At 43.3% G+C, this 20,911-nt stretch overlaps 1 protein-coding gene across 3 annotated transcripts in view; it reads left to right on the forward strand.

The window, feature by feature from the left end:
* Positions 1-14,026: 14,026 nt before the first annotated feature.
* RAB27B (RAB27B, member RAS oncogene family) overlaps positions 14,027-20,911 on the forward strand; it is a 265,799-nt gene continuing 258,914 nt past the window's right edge. For all 3 annotated transcript variants that reach the window (XM_073681086.1, XM_073681068.1, XM_073681100.1), the window contains exon 1: positions 14,027-14,326. The gene's annotated coding sequence lies outside the window, so the exon portion shown is untranslated. The remainder of the gene's footprint in view (positions 14,327-20,911) is intronic.

A 20,911-nucleotide genomic window follows, 5' to 3' on the forward strand; every position in this document is an offset into this window, starting at 1 on the left:
GGTCTGCCCAGGTGGGGTGGAATGATTCAGCTTTGAAAAGTTTGTTTCTTGCAGGGCTAGGTGAAAGGGTTAAGGATTTGCTGATTGCTTATCCCACACATGGAAACTTGCAGGAGGCAATGCAATTAGCTATACGGATGGACAGGAGACTGCGTGCAAGGGTTAATGAGAGTAAATCCTCTGCCATGTCAGCTCCGAGTCTTGAGAGGGTCTGTGCTGACAAAGGAGAGCCGATGGAGATTGGGGCGATGGCACCCCGCTCTCAGGAAAAAGACCGCAGGCTTTCCGGAGGTTTGTGCTTCTATTGTGGAAATTCTGGTCATTTCATTAAGAACTGTGTGCTTCGTATGAACAAAGAAAAAAAAATGGTCAGTCATGCACGTATAGCCTGTTTAAATATTAAGGGAGTATTCCTATCTGCTACTACCGCTGCTCAGGAAGAATTAATTGAATTTCGGGTATTTGTGGATTGTGGTTCTACTCTGAATGTGATTGATGGGGGATTCTTGGAAAAACTTAAATTAAAACCTAAACCTTTGTCATCCCCTATTGCTGTGGTTTCTGTTGATGGCTCTCCCTTGAAGAGTGTTACTCACAAGGTCTGTGAATTTCCCCTCACTATTAATGGTATTCATCAAGAGAATTTGGATTTGGTAGTATTAAATAATTTACCTTCTCCAGTAATTTTGGGGTTACCCTGGTTAAAATTGCACAATCCTGTACTGGATTGGTCTACCAATGGAATTAAGTCCTGGAGCCCTAAATGTTATGACAAGTATTGTAACGGACGTATTGCTGCGGTGGAAAAAGGGGAATTACCTGTACCTATTCAGGATTTTTGGAGAGTTTTTTCTGAGGAGGAGTCACAAATTTTGCCTCCCCATAGAGACTATGATTGTACCATTGAATTTGTCCCTGGAGCGACTCTTCCTAAAAGTCGTTTATTTAACCTTACTATTCCTGAGAGAAAGGCTTTGGAGGAATACATACAGACAAGCTTGGCCGCCGGTCACATTAGGCCTTCCAAGTCTCCTGTGGCTGTTGGTTTTTTTTTTTGTAAAAAAAGATGGCGGTTTACGTCCTTGTCTGGACTTTCGTGAGATTAATAAAATTACTGTACGCAATCCTTACCCACTGCCATTGATTCCTGATTTGTTTAACCAGTTAGTGGGGGCCAAGTGGTTCTCTAAAATTGATCTCCGGGGGGCATACAATTTGTTGCGCATGAAGGAGGGTGATGAATGGAAGACTGCTTTTAACACTCCTGTGGGTCATTTTGAGAATCTGGTTATGCCTTTTGGTCTCACCAATGCTCCAGCATTTTTTCAGAATCTTATTAATGACATCCTTAGACCTTTGATCGGCAAAAATGTGGTTGTGTATTTGGATGACTTTCTGATTTATTCGCCTGATCTGGAGTCTCATTGGCGGAGCGTACGTGAGGTTTTACAGTTATTAATGGACAATTCGCTTTTTGCTAAGCTAGAGAAATGTGAGTTCGCTGTGCAGATAATTAGTTTTTTGGGCTACATTATCTCCAGCGAGGGCTTTGAGATGGACCCGGTTAAAGTTCAAGCTGTGCAGGAATGGCCTAGGCCTATTGGTTTGAAATCGATACAGAGGTTTTTGGGTTTCGCCAATTATTACAGAAAATTCATAAAAAAAATTTCTATTATTGTCAAACCGCTGACCGATCTCACCAGGAAAGGTGCTAATGCGGTTCAGTGGACTTCTGAGGCCATTGAAGCTTTTGTGTTTCTAAAGGAGAGGTTCACCTCTGCGGATGATGTTTCTGCTTCCAGACTTGTCAGAGCGTTTCACAGGAGGTTTTCTGATAAGCCCGGGCCTAGGGGATCCGGAGGATCCTCTTAGAAGAGGGGGTACTGTTCGAACTCTCCTGTTGGTTTTTTTCTAGTTTGCTGGTCACATGACCTTTTTTGCCTATTTAATCCGGCTCCGCCCTCCTGGCCTTGCTGGACTTCATTGTATTACTACTCTTGAGCTAGCTTGGTGCTCTGTTACCTTTCTCTGTTAGTTTTGCTAGGTCTTCTGACCTCTATGTTCTATGTTGTGTGTTTGTCTTTTACTGCTACAATTTCTGCTAGGAGGTGTCCAACTTTATCCCAGTCCCTAGATCTTGTAGGGATCCCTCCCTTGCATCTATAGGTCTTCGTACAGACTAGCTGAGGACTTTAGCGGGTCTGATCGCAGGATCAGGTTCCCCGTTACATCGTAGGGATCCAGTTTAGTTCTATTGTAGGGACAGATCTCCTGTCTTTCCTTAGTGCTTGTAGCAGATCATAACAGTGATAGATGTTGGCGCTCGTGAGGGGTGGATTATACAATCATCAGTGTGAGTGTGATCGCACTCACCTGTCAATGTGGACTGCTGCACCTTTCTCTGCCCTGACCCTTGGATCGGGTGTCAGTACCAGCTGTCACGATTCCTCTTATAAGGGCGTCTGTTTGCAGTGAATGACAGTTCTGCCGTCCAATTTAGGACAGGGGCATGCTGAGCCGTCATGCTGGGGCGCGCGGAGCTGTCAGTGTCTTGAGTGACAGTTTAGCCGTCTAATCTGGACCAAGGTGTGCCGGGCCTTCGTCAATGTGTCTCCTGTAATTACTATTTAACCAGCTCTCTGCCTTAGATTGCTGCCAATTGTAGCTTTGCTTAAGAGGTGTGTGTGCTCTGTGCTCCTAGTCTTGTATTCTAATCTTTGTTGCTCGATCTTTGATTTGCCTTGACCATCTGTTTGCCTAGCCCTTTTATTGTGATCCTCTACCTTCTTGGAATTCTGACCCCGGCCTGTGCCCTGACTACTCCTTTGTCTCACCCCTCTCTCTATGACGTACCTTCCTGGCTTTTGACCTCGGACCTCTTGACTACCCAGCCTCGCGGCTTGTCCGAGTAGTGACTAGCGTCACACCAGCGCTTTGGTGAAGGTAAGATAAAACAGTGTGCTGTCCACTAAAAAAGTAGGTAGGAGTATTTAAAACAAGAAAATGATAAGGGTGCCCATACTTATGCACCTGTCAAATTTTGTTTGAATGCAGATTGCACATTTTCTGTTAGTACAATAAACCTCATTTCAAGGCAGAAACATTACGGTGTTCAACAGTTATTACATATATCAAACTGAAATAGCTGTTGCAAAAACACCAATTTTTATAGAACATTAAGCTTAAGATTAATAGGGGTGCCCAAACTTTTTCATATGACTGTAAATACATAAAGAAGCCTATGAAAATTTGGATCCATGGACTGTCTGCAACAAGCAATAGATGAAGAAGAAATCTTGATGGCTTTGGTTGTGACCATATGCATAAGAACAAGCAGCCAGAAATTTCTTGATATCTCAAACAAAAGTGGACCACCTGTGTTTGTGAGGTCCTTTTTTGTATTCAAGGATAATCAGCAAGCTTGAAAGAGTGTCTCCAAGAGAGAATCCATCTTCTCAACGACTGTGAAACAAAAATGTTTCAATGAGGAAAATCTTTAAGTAAAGATGATTAAGTAAAGTATAGGGGAGCTAGCCGTGGGCCCATTATACTGTGTATAGAGGAGCTGTGGGTGCATGATACTGTGTATAGGGGTGCTGTGGTTTCATCATACTGTGTATAGTGGAGCTGTGGTCCCATCATACTGTATATAGGGAGCTGTGGGCCCATCATGCTGTGTATAGAGGAGCTGTGGCTGCATTATACTGTGTATAGGAGAGCTGTTGGCCGATTATACTGTGCATAGGGGAGCAGTAGACCCATAATACTGTGTATAGGCGAGCCTTGGGCCAATCATACTGTGTATAGAGGAGCTGTGGGTGCATTATAGTTGAGCTGTTAGGCCCACAGCTCCCCTATAAACGGTATAATGGGCTAACAGCTTATCTATAATGCACCCACAGCTCCTCTATACACAGTATGATGGATCCACTGCTCCCCTACGCACAGTATAATCAGACAACAGCTCTCCTATACATAGTATGATAGGCCCACAGCTCCCCTATACACTGTATAATGGGCTATCATACTGTGTATAGAGGAGCGAGGTGTGGGCCCATCATACTGTGTATAGGCAAGCTGTGACTGCATTATACTGTGCATAGGGGAGCTGTGGATCCATCATACTATGTATAGGGGAGCTATGGGCCCATCGTACTGTGCATAGAGGATCTGTGGGTGCATTATAGTGGAGCTGTTAGCCCACTGTAACCTATATATGTGACACATCAGCTATATTGTTGAAATAAATAACATTTATTGAGTAGATATAATAAAATACATGACAAGATAAAATAAGGGAAAGGATAACACAGGATAGCCAGATCCGACGCGCGTTTCGCCAAGGGGAGGATTTGACATACTCGTCAAAGCCTCCCCTTGGCGAAACGCGCGTCGGATCTGGCTGTCTGGGTTAGTACATACTTCATTAATAATGCACCTTCTGTTTCTGTACGCCTTATTTATTTATCTATAATGTAGCACATTTCTATTATTATGGTCCATTTTTAGCACTATGCACTTTACTGTGGACCCCATTTAAAGCACTGGTCTTTTTATATATATTGTCCTACTGATGTATAGAAACTGAGTACACTATGTATCTATTATATATCAAGTATTGTCCTACCCAGTAACCTCCTCTTTGTGTTATCCTTTCCCTTATTTTATCTTGTCATGTATTTTATTATATCTACTCAATAAATGTTATTTATTTCAACAATATAGCTGATGTGTCACATATATAGGTTACCTTGATATAGACACATTTGCGCCTTAGTACATTTGTATCTAGTCCTTATATTTGTTAGCCCACTGTGTAAAGGGGAGCGAGCTGTGAGCCCATCATACTGTGTATATAGGAGCTGTGGGTGCATTTTACTGTGCTAGGTGAGCTGTGGACACATCATACTGTGTAGAGGGGAGCTGTGGGCCCACCATACTGTGTAGATAGGAGCTGTGGGTGCATTTTACTGTGCTAGATGAGCTGTGGACCCATCATACTGTGTATAGGGGAGCTATAGGCCCATCATACTGTATATAGAGGAGCTGTGGGTGCATTATAGAGGAGTTGTTAGGCCCACAACTCCCCTATACAAAGTATGATGGGCTAGCAGCTCCTCTATAATGCACACACAGCTCCCCTATACACAGTATGATAGGTCCACAGCTCCCCTATGCACAGTATAATTGGCTAACGGCTCTCCTATACACAGTATAATGCAGCCACAACTCCTCTATACACAGTATGATGGCCCACAGCTTCCCTATACACAGTATAATGGGCTATCATACTGTGCATAGGGGAGCTGTGGGCCTATCCTACTCTGAATAGGGGAGCGAGCTGTGGGCCCATCATACTGTGTATAGGGGAGCTGTGGGCCTATCATGCTCTGTATAGGGGAGCTGTGGGCCCATTATTTTGTGTATAGAGGAGCTGTACATTGGGGGACTCACGGGACATTATTACATGTTGAGTAGACACTTAAGAAGCATTACTGTTATAGGGGCACTTGGAGTATTGTGATCTTCAAAGATGCACAAGGGGAATTATTACTTTCTAGGGGTAAAATGTCACTATGCAGGGCATTAATGTTTTCTAGGGGGCACTTTTAACATCTAAAGGGCACAATTAAGGCATTATTACTATGTAAGGGTCACAGTGGTGGGCATTATTATGTGGGGGCAGTAAAACTGGTACTGTTATTGTGCTAAACTGCAGCTGCAGTAATAGGGACACATACGGCAGCAGCGGCTCAGTATTGGGATATCAGTATGATGAGGAGTTTGTGCAGGTTGGGAATAGATGGAGACGGTGCTGGAAATGTGAGAGGTTAGGGTTAGGGTACCCTAATGTGTCTTTGCTGTGATCTCTGCAGACGAGTCCTGGCTGGAGAAGTCGTCATGTCGGTCTGGGCAAGATGGGAAAAGTGAACGACTCCATCAGAAAGAAAGTCAGCTGTAAGTCACCATCTATAACTGAACTGTAATCACCTATATGTTCTGCAGGACTGGTATCTACCACTATTTGGTCACCATATGGCGGTAATATCAGTGTTGGTCTTTGTGTAGATTTAATTTCAGTAATGCCATAGTCCTTCGCTGAGGTTCTCCTACACCCACTATTAGGCTGCACCACCATAGTTGTAATCAGAGTTTCCTGGTTAGGGGCCCACTCTGATGTCCCCGTTTCCCCCAGAGCTGAACCCCTAGGTACGCCTCTGACTGTATGAAAAGAGAAAAATAAGCATATTGTGACATCCAATACTGAAACAATTATTATCCGCCCAAAAAATGAGTAGAAAAGTCACTTTTATCTTCAACAGGTGGGAGAAAATATAAGAAATACTTGCTAAGGAGCTTCACTTGTATCGCTGTATATTGACCGCTTCCTCAGGGGTAATCATGTGCAGGTTGTCCATCCTTATGTACCTTTATAATAAAAAAATCAATAATAAACATACAGCAATGTGATTGGTGGTAAGTGCATGCGTATCTAAGAAGTCAATCAAAGCTGATGATAAAACTTGTATCATCAGATGATATGCAAAAAAAAGGTTAAATAAACCCAACAAGTATAAATAAAAAATCAAAAGCTGTGCACAAATAAATGTCCCGCTAACCAATGACTACAGTAAAGGAATAAATTCTCCATAAGTACAGTAATCAATAAAAAGTAAAGAAAATATATAATACTGGTATATAAATATGTGTAAAATGCACAAAAATAAATAGCGCCAATTTCCACTATTAAATAATACGTAACACTCAGCTGAATGACCTTGTAAAATCCATGTAAAGAAAAAAAAAATTAAACAAAACATTCTATACTAAATACATTATTTAAAAGAACAAAGACCCAAGTTCTGGAGCTAATGAATATCACCCACATCACCAATAATAATAAATGATCATGATAAAAATCATTATAGGTAATTGTAATAAGGAATAGATTATTGAATAATCTCATCCTGTAAGAGTCAGCAAATTAAGATTTTACACGTAAACACTAAAAATACCGTGCTCAGCATAAATGAGTACACCCTATTTGAAAAGCAAGATTGTAATCAATATATCACTGAACACGAAAACAATTTCCAAAATTTTGACAACACCAAGTTCCGTAGAACATTTTTATTAATCCATAACATGAAGGTTAATATAATTTGCATTACAAAATCTTCGATTTTACTCAAATTAGTTGATGCAAAACTGAGTATACCCCACAACAAAAACTACTACACCTGGTATTTTCTATGACCTCCTTGATTTTTAATGACAGCACCAAGTCTTCTTGGCAGGGAAAGAACAAGTTGGTGACATATTGTAACATTTATCATTTTTCAAGAACAAGCTGAATGGAGAATGATGACAACTTGTCTCTGCAGAATTCCTTATACATGTCGATTTTCTTCCACCCTTTTCATCAGAATACTCTCCTGTTTCGGTGGTAACTTCCCTGGACGTTGCTGTAAGATGGTTGCATTACCATTTTTGTTACTTGTTTTGAATCTCTTTTGCTCTAGTATCTGATATCGTCTTGTAGCCTTCACCTTTCTTGTGTAAAAATAATATTTTCTTTCTCAAGTCTCGTGACATTTCTCTTCCATGTGGTGCCATGGCTGAGAGCATGAAATGGGAAGGGCTTTTCTTTGTTAAGTAATGGCCTTTTATAGTCACCTGTCTGCTGGACTCCTGTGTAATGAATATTTAGACTTACTGGTGGGTGAATGCTTGTTAATTAAAATTTTGTAGTCTAAACTTTAGCTTTACCCCCTAAGACTTTTATTGGAGTGTACTCGTTTTTGCAGCATGGTCTTAAATTAATTTGTTAGGAAAATTACTTTTTTGAGGTGTGCAAAATAACAAATCTTGTTCGCTATCAATGGCCCACATCTGTGGGAGTATTTTGTAGTATGGTGTCCCATAGAAAATATTGATTATGAAGAGAAACTAAAGGTTTTCTGACAAATCTGTTGGGGTGTATTTATTTCTGCTGAGCACTGTAGGTGTATTCATATAGAGTCCTATGTGCTTAATACAGCTATAAAGTCCATAAAATAGTATGCGTAAGACTGCAACAATGTCCGCCCTGAAATGTAGAGAATCACAATGTCACGATCCTGCCACTCTGTGTGTCCTAGTGAGTGACAGCTCAGCCATCCTATAGTATGCAGGGGCGTGCTGTGCTATCAGTATTGTGAATGACAGCTCAGCCACCCTATAGTATGCAGGGGTGTGCTGTGCTATCAGTATTGTGAGTGACAGCTCAGCCACCCTATAGTATGCAGGGGTGTGCTGTGCTGTCAGTATTGTGAGTGACAGCTCAGCCACCCTATAGTATGCAGGGGTGTGCTGTGCTATCAGTATTGTGATTGACAGCTCAGCCACCCTATAGTATGCAGGGGTGTGCTGTGCTATCAGTATTGTGAGTGACAGCTTAACCACCCTATAGTATGCAGAGGCGTGCTGTGCTATCAGTATTGTGAGTGACAGCTCAGCCACCCTATAGTATGCAGGGGTGTGCTGTGCTATCAGTATTGTGAGTGACAGCTCAGCCACCCTATAGTATGCAGGGGCATGACGTACTGTCAGTATTGTGAGTGACAGCTCAGCCACCCTATAGTATGCAGGGGCGTGACGTACTGTCAGTATTGTGAGTGACAGCTCAGCCACCCTATAGTATGCAGGGGCGTGACGTACTGTCAGTATTGTGAGTGACAGCTCAGCCACCCTATAGTATGCAGGGGTGTGCTGTGCTATCAGTATTGTGAGTGACAGCTCAGCCACCCTATAGTATGCAGGGGCGTGATGGACTGTCAGTATTGTGAGTGACAGCTCAGCCACCCTATAGTATGCAGGGGCGTGACGGACTGTCAGTATTGTGAGTGACAGCTCAGCTACCCTATAGTATGCAGGGGCGTGACGGACTGTCAGTATTGTGACAGCTCAGCCACCCTATAGTATGCCGGGGCGTGACGGACTGTCAGTATTGTGAGTGACAGCTCAGCCACCCTATAGTATGCCGGGGCGTGACGGACTGTCAGTATTGTGAGTGACAGCTCAGTCGCCCTATATAGTATGCAGGGGCGTGCTGTGCTGTCAGTATTGTGAGTGACAGCTCAGCCGGCCTATATAGTATGCAGTGCCCCGCAGCTCAATCAGGCCGGTCCTGCTGGGTTTCATCCAGGTGTCACACTTTCAGGGTGATTGCCTGGCTATGTAGCTTGCTGACAATGGTTAGATCATTGTCAGTCGTAGCTTTAGCTCAGTGGTCTGTGTGCCTTGTTCTCTAGTGCTCTGTTATTCTGATCTTGTGCTGCCTAACCTTGGACCTTGCCTTTGATCATCCATTTGCCTAGCCCCTTTGTCTCAATCTTCTACCTCCCCGGAATAACTGTCCTGAGCTGCTATGCCCAGAGCAGAAAACAGACTCTGCTCCTATCTTTTGTATCGAAGCATCTAATGAGCATGTGCAAAGGTCATTGTGCAGGGAGCGGAAGGAGGTGAGCTGTGACATCGCCTATTGTAATTAATGGATCCTGTGTTTATAGCGGTCTACATACACGTCAATGAGCGTCCTGGAAACTCTTCCTGAAAGGACAGAAAGAATGAGTCTAAAATCACCCTATTGGTCAGTGTGAAAATTGCAAGATTACTAATTTTGTGGTTTTTTTTAATAAAGACCATGATATAAAAAAAAATACCAAATTTTAATAAAATACATGTAACACAAAAACTTGATTTAAACAATAGGTCATTTTCTGATGATAGTTTCCTTTTAATGAACACTGTGTTGTCAAATCACCTAGAAAATGGAGATATCACAATAAATACATGAAAACAAAATACAGAAATAGCCCTTTTTATGTTCAAGCAGTCCCAAGTTTCAGAATTCAGAACTCAGAAGCAGCAATTACAGTGCTGTCAGAATTACCAGACATGGCCACTAGAGGGCTGTCATTCTTCATACATTGTGTATACAAACAGCGCTGCTGATGTTCACTGTGTTCACTATAGAGAACGTGTTCCCTCTAGTGGCCATGCCTGGTAATGCTGTCATTACTTTATATATACACTCTTTCGTACTTTGCGGTTATATAAGTCAATAATTATTATAAGATTAATTTGGATGTCAAGTGAGTTCCACAATTTGGAACTGATCTGTAACCGCAATGTGGCTTCTGTTAAAAAAAAGGCACCACTGTGCCAATATGAACAGAGCCACGCAACTCCAACACCATGCATTACTACCCCGAATATAGCAGGAACCCATTACTTAACATGTCAGTGGGCTTATACAATTTGATCAAAGTGTTAACTAAAAATGTCATGTTTAGTTTGGAAAATTGTGCTTAGCCGTATAATATTTGGATCTTTTTTGTCTACAGTTATGGCAGACTCGCCCATTAAACTCAAAGGGTAAAAAAATGTGGATGCAATACGCACACCATAGATGTGGCATTCAGTTTTATTTGATCCATTGATAGAAGCAAGTACAGCAGTATGTGAAACCCATTTATTTTTGTGATTTTCCCAAGCATAAACTATCTTGTCTTGGTCACCTAAGATGACAGTTTGGATTAGTACAGTTTAATTAAATTAGTGAGGCATACAAAGTAAACATTGGCCGACCAAGGTGTGAAATTGAACAATACCTGAGCTACTCAATGGCTGACCAAAGTGTTAAAGTAAACAGTGTTCTACAAACTCAATGCACTGCCATTGGTGACCTGTGTTCATGCTTCTGTGGTGGAAGCAAAGCTGAACTTTGGTATCCTGAAAACGCACCAAAAACGCAGCAAGAAAAAACATACTAAAAACCTGCGTTTTTGACGCTGCTTTTCTGCCAAGAGAGCAGAAAAAAACACAGCAAAAAAGCAACGTGTGAACATAGCCTAAGCTAGGAATACCCCTTGAAATTGTACCTGCATTGAACTGGTCCATTAAGATTTGATTTTGGTACTTACACGGTGTTGTAAAATTGTCTCGGCAACTGTACCGTCTGCCGTATGTCAGAGCTTTGATGTAAACTTTATAATCGAAAGATTTGTGCCAAATGACATCCTCATCTCAAACTGATTTCTGCTGCATCTGACAGACTCACAGCTACATCTGCAGAGGTGGAGAAGGATTGTGACCACTGTTACCATACTGTAGTAACATATAGACTTTATACATTTCCATAAGTATATGCTGGTGTAAATGCCACTGTTTTCCTGAATCCGGCGATGTTTTTCTTTTTTTTTCTGCGCCTCTCCATCCCTGAGATATGACCCTTTCTTCTTCGCATATGAATCTGTTCTTTTAGCCAACTGGGCGTGGTTCTCATGTGGACACCCACATAGTGTTACTGACCACGCGCACTTGTATAACAAGACTAGCTTTATATACAGGGAAGAAGGGCCCATATCCCAGGAATGGAGAGGCACAGGAAAAAAAGAAAAACATTGCTGGATTCAGGAGAACAGCGGCATTTACACCAGGTAACAAAAAATGCACATTTATGACAAGTGACAGGTCCTGTTTAAATGGATATTTCCAATAGTCACAGGATAGGCGATAAATGATTGGTGCGAGTTCAACCAATCCTGAGAAGGAGAGCAGCACAGAGGAGAATTGGTAATTTTAAATTTTGGGAAAATCCTTTACATCCCATCGAGTTAATGTTGCAGATGCTACCGCTGGGAGGGGGAAGGGTTTATGGTTTGTGTGACAATATAGCTTACAATCTTAATCAGCCAGACATTTAGATTTGTTAATCCAAGAGAAATACACTATTATCTTTGTGTTCACTTGTAAATGTATGTGTATTTCTGTGGCTGGTCAAGAAGGACAGACCAGTATTTGTATAACCCAGATTGTTGTCTTCTCTTGGTTGTGAAACAATGATGTTTGTTACTATGCTAATTGCATATTATACTAAATACAGCTGAATGTTTATTTAAAGAGCCCCCTGCTATAACAACTATGTAAATTGATTAGCTCAAACAATGAGACCTGAGTGAGCCCTGCACCTTTACCCTCTGACCTGTGACTGATGACCTTAGCCACATATGTAAATGTAAAAAAATGGGTTTTTCTATCCTGTTGCAAAGAGATTTGAATCAGAGATCAGAGACTCTCGTCAGACCATGAGCTTGGTAGCATGGCTTTAACCAAAGAGACACAGATTTGGATTCTACATGATTCTGGCCTAAGGGTACATGGCTCTGACTGGAAATATACGGATCTGCGCCATTGACCATCAGAGAGCCCATGTTTACATTTGGGGAGACCAGGTTGGGACGATGTAGTCACCTGGCACATGGATATATTTTTTAGGGTTGCCAGGTGGGACCCTCCAGTCACCTGGAACCCATGGAGACATTCGGAGAAGCCAGATCGGGACCAGCCGGTCATCTGGCCCCATAGAAACTCTCGGAGAGGTCAGGGTGGGACCCTCTGGTCTCCTGGCCTTGTACCTCGATGGACTGTCAGCTTCCTAAGCTTGCCACGACCTCCTCTCTTTGGTGGGCCTGCTAGTAGCGGGGGGCCACTGGTTGAGGTAGTTGGCCATGGAAGTCCCAAAGTCACAGCTGTTCTATCCCAGGCGGCATAATGTTGTACCATCTCTGGTATTTGCTGGGACTGCTCTATCCGTTTATTGTCCATTTTGTGGTTCAGTAAAGTATTGCCACACTGTTTTACCATCACCCTGTGTTGTCTGATTAGTGTTCTGCCCACAGAAGACCCCGTGTCTTCACAGTTTGGCAGTAGTCATCTGTGCACGCTACTAATAAAACGCCCAGAGTATAAGTGAGTCTGATGTATGATCGTGCGTTAGTGTAGTTACACTTTAATATTACAAGATTTATGCCAAATAAACAAATTTCTACTACATCTAACAAATCAATTACTGCTCCACCTGACAAACCCACATCTGCTACACCTGACAATCCTACATCTAACACCTGACAAACCCACATCTGCTACATCTGACAAACCCACATCTGCTACATCTGACAAACCCACATCTGCTACTCCTGACAAACCCACATCTGCTACTCCTGACAAACCCACATCTGCTACTCCTGACAAACCCACATCTGCTACACCTGACAAACCCACATCTGCTACACCTGACAATCCTACATCTAACACCTGACAAACCCACATCTGCTACACCTGACAATCCTACATCTAACACCTGACAAACCCACATCTGCTACATCTGACAAACCCACATCTGCTACATCTGACAAACCCACATCTGCTACATCTGACAAACCCACATCTGCTACTCCTGACAAACCCACATCTGCTACTCCTGACAAACCCACATCTGCTACTCCTGACAAACCCACATCTGCTACACCTGACAAACCCACATCTGCTACACCTGACAATCCTACATCTAACACCTGACAAACCCACATCTGCTACACCTGACAATCCTACATCTAACACCTGACAAACCCACATCTGCTACATCTGACAAACCCACATCTGCTACTCCTGACAAACCCACATCTGCTACTCCTGACAAACCCACATCTGCTACTCCTGACAAACCCACATCTGCTACTCCTGACAAACCCACATCTGCTACTCCTGACAAACCCACATCTGCTACTCCTGACAAACCCACATCTGCTACTCCTGACAAACCCACATCTGCTACTCCTGACAAACCCACATCTGCTACTCCTGACAAACCCACATCTGCTACTCCTGACAAACTCACATCTGCTACTCCTGACAAACCCAATTCTTCTGACAAACCCACATCTGCTCCTCCTGACAAACCCAAATCTGCTACTCCTGAGAAACCCAAATCTGCTCCACCTGACAATCATACATCTAACACCTGACAAACCCACATCTGCTACTCCTGACAAACCCAATTCTTCTACTCCTGAGAAACCCAAATCTGCTCCACCTGACAAACCTACATCTGCTACATTTGTTGAGGTAGAGAATGACTGCAGTAACTAAGCCATAGTCTGACGATCATCCCCCATCCTGTTAGTGCTGCAGATGCTGCTGGGGGGTCTGTATGATTCAGCAGCAGCAGCAGCAATCACTGTGGGGTGGAGTGTAGGACCCAGCAGAGCCGGGAGCTGCAGGCAGGCAGCAGTGTGTCACTGGGCTGAGATCAGGAGGGAGCTGTATCTGGGGAGAGTGGATCCCAGTGATCTGGTGTGTGCCCAGCGATCCCTGCAGGCTGTGCACCTGATTCCTGCTCTGCAGCCTCTGCTTCCCCCTCACTGACTGCACAAGAAGAGATGGAGGCAGCAGTGCAATGAGCTGACAGCTGCCGGATCCCAGCAGCTCATCCAGGGCGGAGGTAGAGCTTTATTTACATTCTATCATCTTCAGAATACTTTGTATCACTGCCAGGGCTCTGCACAGCAGAGGCATAGTGCTGGAGGGCGCCTGGGGCTGCTCGCTGTGGGGCTGGGGTTAGATCAGGCCTTAAACTTGCAGCACTTTACAACTTATGATTCTGTGCATTGTCTGTATGGCTGCTGTCTGCATGGTGGCTGTGTCACCTCTGCTGTACAGGTGTAGCAGAGCTGAGTTTGCCAACTCTTCCTCGCATAGGAGAGTTTAATGACCTCTTCGGCTCTGCTACATCTGCATATTGTTCTGGAATTGGCAGGATTTTTCATGGCCACTTTGGGGCAGATTTATTTATTTTGTCGTCTTGGTAAGATTTGACTGTCATGAAGAACATTTTTTTTAATGTCTCGAGGTTTATGATAAATGTCTGTAATATAACTAGCGGTTCTGATTTATGGGTTCGGTCCGCGTCTGAGAATAAGTCTCAGTGGTGGGAAATGTTGCTATTTTTTTGCTTCATATGTATCAAAGCTGCATCCGCGTGACGACACATGTTCAGACTTTTATGTCTGGAGAGGTGTCGCTACTTTGAGACATTTCTGAGACTTTTTTTTTTTAGGTTTATATTTCACAGTTAAGAAAAAAAGAAAAGATCTGTCCATAAGCGGCCGGTCCTGAAATCTGCGAGGAGACTTTTCAGTAAGGGCCGTGGCTTTCCGGTCGCCGCTGTACGGTGGAGCGAGACAGCAGTTCTCAGACAAGTCCAAAAACATCTGTGCAACTTGTCAGCGATTTGCTGCTGCAGGAATATTTTCCAGCTAAGAATTTGCAGCAACAAAATGGTCAAATCGCAGATAAGTTGCAGCACATGCGACTTCCATTGAAGCTTAAGGTTGTGTGCGAATTGTGACCACATTTGGAAACATACGCGACTCTGCGTTGCGATGTGACTCCGAGATCTCGGTGTCGCACATCATGTGTGGTCCTAGTCTTAGGCTGCGTGGTGACTGAGGTCATGATGCCGCATTGTTATACTACATCTTATGGTGTCGTATTGTGACTGAGACAGACACAAATGTTTCCAAAAATGCTGGACTTTTTGTTACTGATTCCAAGCCGTACGCAACTCGCTCTCCCATTTTTGGCATGTGTCACCGACTTGTCTGAGCAACAGCAATTCTCAGACTAGTCACATAAGCAAAAACAATTGTGCAAATTTTTTTGCAACTTGTGGCATCACAAATTGTATTTATTTATTATTCGTTGCTTATATCGCGCCATCATATTCCATAGCGCTTTACAGACATGATCATCACTGTCCCCATCGGGGCTCACAATCTACATTCCCTATCAGTATGTCTTTGGAGTGTGGGAGGAAACCGGAGAACCCGGAGGAAACCCACACAAACACGGGGAGAACATGCAAACTCCTTGCCGATGTTGTCCTTAGTGGGATTTGAACCCAGGACTCCAGCGCTGCAAAGCAACAGTGCTAACCACTGCGTCACCGTGCAAGTCTACAGTGTTAACCACTGAGCCACTGTGCAAGTCTACAGTGTTAACCACTGAGCCACTGTGCAAGTCTACGGTGCTAACCACTGAGTCACCATTCAATTCTTCAGTGCTAACCACTAATCCACCGTGCAAGTCTACAGTGATAACCACCGAGTCACCTTGCAAGTCTACAGTGCTAACCACTGAGCCACAGTGCTGCTCAAATTTATAGCTGCAATTTTGCCTTTCAAAAAAATGACCAAGTCACATGCAAGACGCTTGTGATTTACATTCTAGTCTATGGCAAGAGATTCAGGTGCGATTTGCAACCGGCACCAGAAAATTCAAGACATTTGGAAATGTGCGACTGTGTTTCTCATTTGTGGTAGGTCGGTGCCGCCGTGCAGCACCATGATCCCAATGTCCTCCTCTAGCCTTACAGCAAAATCGCAGCACTGAAATAGCAGCAAGTCTCACAAGTGTTTCTGATCGTGCAACTTGTTAGAGAATTGCTGTCGTCTGACGTGTTGCCGTGTGGCCCCTGCCCCAATGTGTATTAGTATTTGTGGCCCACAACGATGGAGTGGGGCTTCCTGCAGAACCATAGTCACCATCCAATATACTAAAGACTCCCACAGAATTCCACCAGTTTTGCTACATTGATTTCATAGGGAAGAAGAAAGAGATTAAATATGGAGCATATTATACACCAAGCTGAGCACTGCTAAGAATACGCTCGTGGCCACAGTCTAGATGGAGTCCATCTTTCTTTTGGGGTGGCCCTCTGTATAGGAGAGCACAAAAATTAAAGATTATTCCCCTGATGTATAAGTAGAAGATTTATTTTAAATGTAAGGGGCGTTCCCAGTGTGAGACATGTAGATCAGGAGAGCAGACTGTCAGTCATTACATGTCTCACACTGGTAACTCCCCCTTTCATTTATAATAATCTCTGGAGGCGGATTCTCGGGGAGATCTATGTCCAGCCCATAGATCTTAACAGCTCATTTACATATAAGAAAAATGTGGATTTCTCTGGAATAACACATCAGATCACAGATATCAAGGTATCATGTTATTTATGTTTCTATGACTTGCGTGCCCATATAGACGGCTGAGAAGGCTTCATCCTACTGAAAGATTCCCTTTAAGGACTGACACACTGATCGTATATTCATTAGTGTTTTCCTGCTTGGTGCCCATTTATGAGCCAGACCTGAGAGCCAAAAAGAAACAAGGAGCGTTTGACTCGTTTGGCAAAATAGGGGTGTTTAGGTCCCACCACCCTGATTGGCCATAATTGGATGAGGACACTGCCTTTTGGGTGGGGTTTACATAAGCCCATGCCTTCTCAGACAGGGACATGCTCAAATTTGCTGGGCTTGTTTCTGAAAATTCAGGACAGTCCTGGAAAATGTGCTGCCATTGTCAACCATGAATCTGTCAGTGTTGCCAATGAACTTGAAATTATTATTATTTTTTGCTATCTATTGACTTTTATTAATAATTTATAGGCAGTTTTCCGATTCTCGGACTCTATTTTTGTTGCTTCAGTGCATCTACAATGAAAACAAGAAGTAACGTTGTAAATTAGCCTCTCTAAAAGTTTATACTATTTTGTGTCCACAGCTGCTAAGCTGATCGATGTGTATCCATAGTAACTGAAGACAAAGCGTCTGATCCTCCCTGTTTGGCTATAATACATTTGATATTTAAGTAAGGGAGTAGGGGACCATTAATAGGAGTACAACTACAGGGCCCGGCCACAAACATGGAGAAAAGCATGGTTTTACTTCCATCATCGTACACAACAAAGTAAAACTGATTTAAGTACACACACCAGTCTAATATGTCCAGGAACTGTCCTGACTCTCATGCTCTGTAACTTGCCATTTACTCTTTTTAAGTAGATGATTTCATTTAATCAGCATTCTGCCAGCACTATAGATGCGGGAACTTCCAGTTCTTCACTTCACATCATACATCACACTCCTGCCACTCTTTCATTTCTTCTTCCCATTAACTAGATGCTTATATCTCTGAAATACCTGTATGGAGTTTGACAGTCAAGCGTGGGGGCAGAAAGACAAAGACCCACCTCCACTTACTGTAGAGGGACAAAGGCATGCCCTCACTTCCTGTATAGGGACAAAGACACGCCCTCACTTCCTGTAGAGGAATGAAGGCGCACCCTCACTTCCTGTAGTGGGACAGAGGCATGCCCTCACTTCCTGTAGTGGGACAGAGGCGTGCCCTCACTTCCTGTAGTGGGACAAAGGCGCACCCTCACTTCCTCTAGAGGGACAAAGGCGCACCCTCACTTCCTGTAGAGGGACAAAGGCGCACCCTCACTTCCTGTAGAGGGACAAAGGCGCACCCTCACTTCCTGTAGAGGGACAAAGGCACACCCTCACTTCCTGTAGAGAGACAAAGGCGCTCCCTCACTTCCTCTAGAGGGACAAAGGCGCACCCTCACTTCCTGTAGAGACAAAGGCGCACCCTCACTTCCTGTAGAGGGACAGAGGCACGCCCTCACTTCCTATAGAGGGACAGAGGCGCACTCTCACTTCCTATAGAGAGGGACAGAGGAGCGCCCTAACTTCCTGTAGAGGGACATAGGCGCGCCCTCACTTCCTGTAGAGGAACAAAGGCGCACCCTCACTTCCTGTAGAGAGACAAAGGCGCGCCCTCACTTCCTGTAAAGGGACAGAGGCGCACTCTCACTTCCTATAGAGGGACAGAGGCGCGCCCTCACTTCCTGTAGAGGGACAGAGGCGCGCCCTTACTTCCTGTAGAGGGACAGAGGCGCGCCCTCACTTCCTGTAGAGGGCCAAAGGTGGGCTTCCGCTTCCTGTAGAGGGCCAAAGGTGGACCCCTGCTTTCTGTAGAGAACCAAAGACGCGCCCTCACTTCCTGTATCCGCTGTTTCAGGACTTGGATCAAGAATTACTTTTAGGCACACATGTTATGCGCCATGGAAATGTTTCTTCCTTTGGGAGCCCGGCTGACAAGTGCAGGTTACATTCCCATGATGGCAGCTACAGGTTCTTCATCACCAGTGTCAGCGCAGGGCCCCTTCTTACCAATACTATGGCACAGTGCCATCCATAAACAGCGCTGGCAGAAAGCCCCCTGACAAGCAGAGCTACCATTGGCACTGTTATAGTTGCTGTAACTCAGTCCATTATTCTGTGCTGTGTAATTTAATAATGTATTCATAAAGGGATTGAAGCTAAGTTTTTCTGATACAGAGCGCCAAATCCCCTGCTGTCCTAACAGTCAGAGCTGGAGGGATTGTCCAGCAGAACATAAATATGTTGCATTATGTTTGAAATCTTATATAATGGCACTTTCTAATATATTTACTTTCTTCAATGTGTCCAGATGTCCCAGGTTTTGTGACCCTCTTGTTACTCTGAGAGCTGGCAAGTAATGGGGCTAGCTGACTCACTAATTTTAAAGGGAATCTGTCAGCAGTTTTTTGTTATGTAATCTGAGGACGGCATGATGTAGGGGAGGAGACACAGATTTCAGCGATATATCACTTATTAGGCTGTGTGCTGTTGTTTCCATACAATGAATGTTTTATCACGAGGAGATTATCACTGCCTGGACCACAGTGCAGGTGAGTCCTGGTCTGACCACTCCCCCTCCTCTGATTGGCAGCTCACTGTCAATAGACAATGTACAGAAAGAGCCTAGTGTGGGCGGAGTTAGCTTTCTCAACACTGTTTCATGCTACATCTAAAAACTCTTATTGTGTCACAACTTCTGCACCCAGTAAACTAAGTGATACATCGTTGGAATCAGCGTTTCTTGTCCTATACTATGCTGCTCTCAAATGAGGTAGTGAAAACCTGGTGACAAATTCCCTTTAATAGCTCAGCCAGCCCCCTTCTCTCTATGCATTAGCTGTGATGGAGAATGGGACTGGCTTAGCTATTGCAATGAGCCTGACATGCAGGGGCCTCAAAAACACTTGGATTCAGGATATCCTAAAGGCTCCAGTTTCGGGGGTTATTAGTCCAAACAGCAGACCATGCTGGAACTTGTGGTTCTACAGTTACTTGAACCACACATGCTACTTAAAGAGGACCTGTCGCTTGCCATAAATTTGTCATTGACTCTGTACTCCTGAATGTGCTGTTACTTTACTTTACTTTTATTCAGAGATATGGACTCTTTAAATCTATATAAATGTAGTCTTTTTTTTTTTTTTTTTTTTAACGATGCGGGTGTGGTCATCTACTCTATTCTGGGGGTGTCTCCTTGAAGAGCACGCCCACTTGGCTAACAAGACCAGATTTATATACAGTGAAGAGATGGCCGTATCTCAGGAACAGAGAGGTGCAGAAAGAAAAGAAAAACCATGCCGGATTCAGGAGAACAGCGGCGTTTACACCAAGTAAAAAAATGCACATTTATGGTAAGTGACAGGTCCCCTTTATTCTTAATTTCTAAGGGCCTCATATTCACTGTATGCAGTATTAATGGTGCAATTATCCATGCCTATTCACTCACTAAAGATGCTGACCTCCAGACCCTCATTAGTCAGCATGTGGCCATAGCCAGGGAAATATAGATAATTATTCCATCTGGCTTCCAGTGTTTGTTTTTTTTTATAATCAGTTTACTTCTAAATGGGTCTTTCCTGTGGATTACACCAAGGCTGCGGTGACTCGTAAGGCAGACGTCTGTCTCTGGGTGCATTACCCAAAGTGCTTTCATATCCCAGAAACCCTCACTTTTTATATATCTGTGTACTTGTAGAGTAAAAAAATGTTACAAATTATATATATATATATATATATATATATATATATATATATATATATATATATATATATATATATATATATATACATACAGTGGTGTGAAAAACTGTTTGCCCCCTTCCTGATTTCTGATTGTTTTGCATGTTTGTTACACTTAAATGTTTCATATTACAAAACAAATTTAAATATTAGACAAAGATAACACAAGTAACCACGAAATGAAGTTTTTTTCCTTATTATTAAGGGAAAAAGAAATCCAAACCTACTAAGTCCAGCTTCTTAGTCCTTTAGCAAAGGCACACAATCCAGGAGATCTGCAC

This window comes from Phyllobates terribilis, unplaced genomic scaffold (genome assembly GCF_046119375.1).
Source record: "Phyllobates terribilis strain yellow unplaced genomic scaffold, ASM4611937v1 Scaffold_1__5_contigs__length_1240528914, whole genome shotgun sequence".
NCBI lineage: Eukaryota > Metazoa > Chordata > Amphibia > Anura > Dendrobatidae > Phyllobates > Phyllobates terribilis.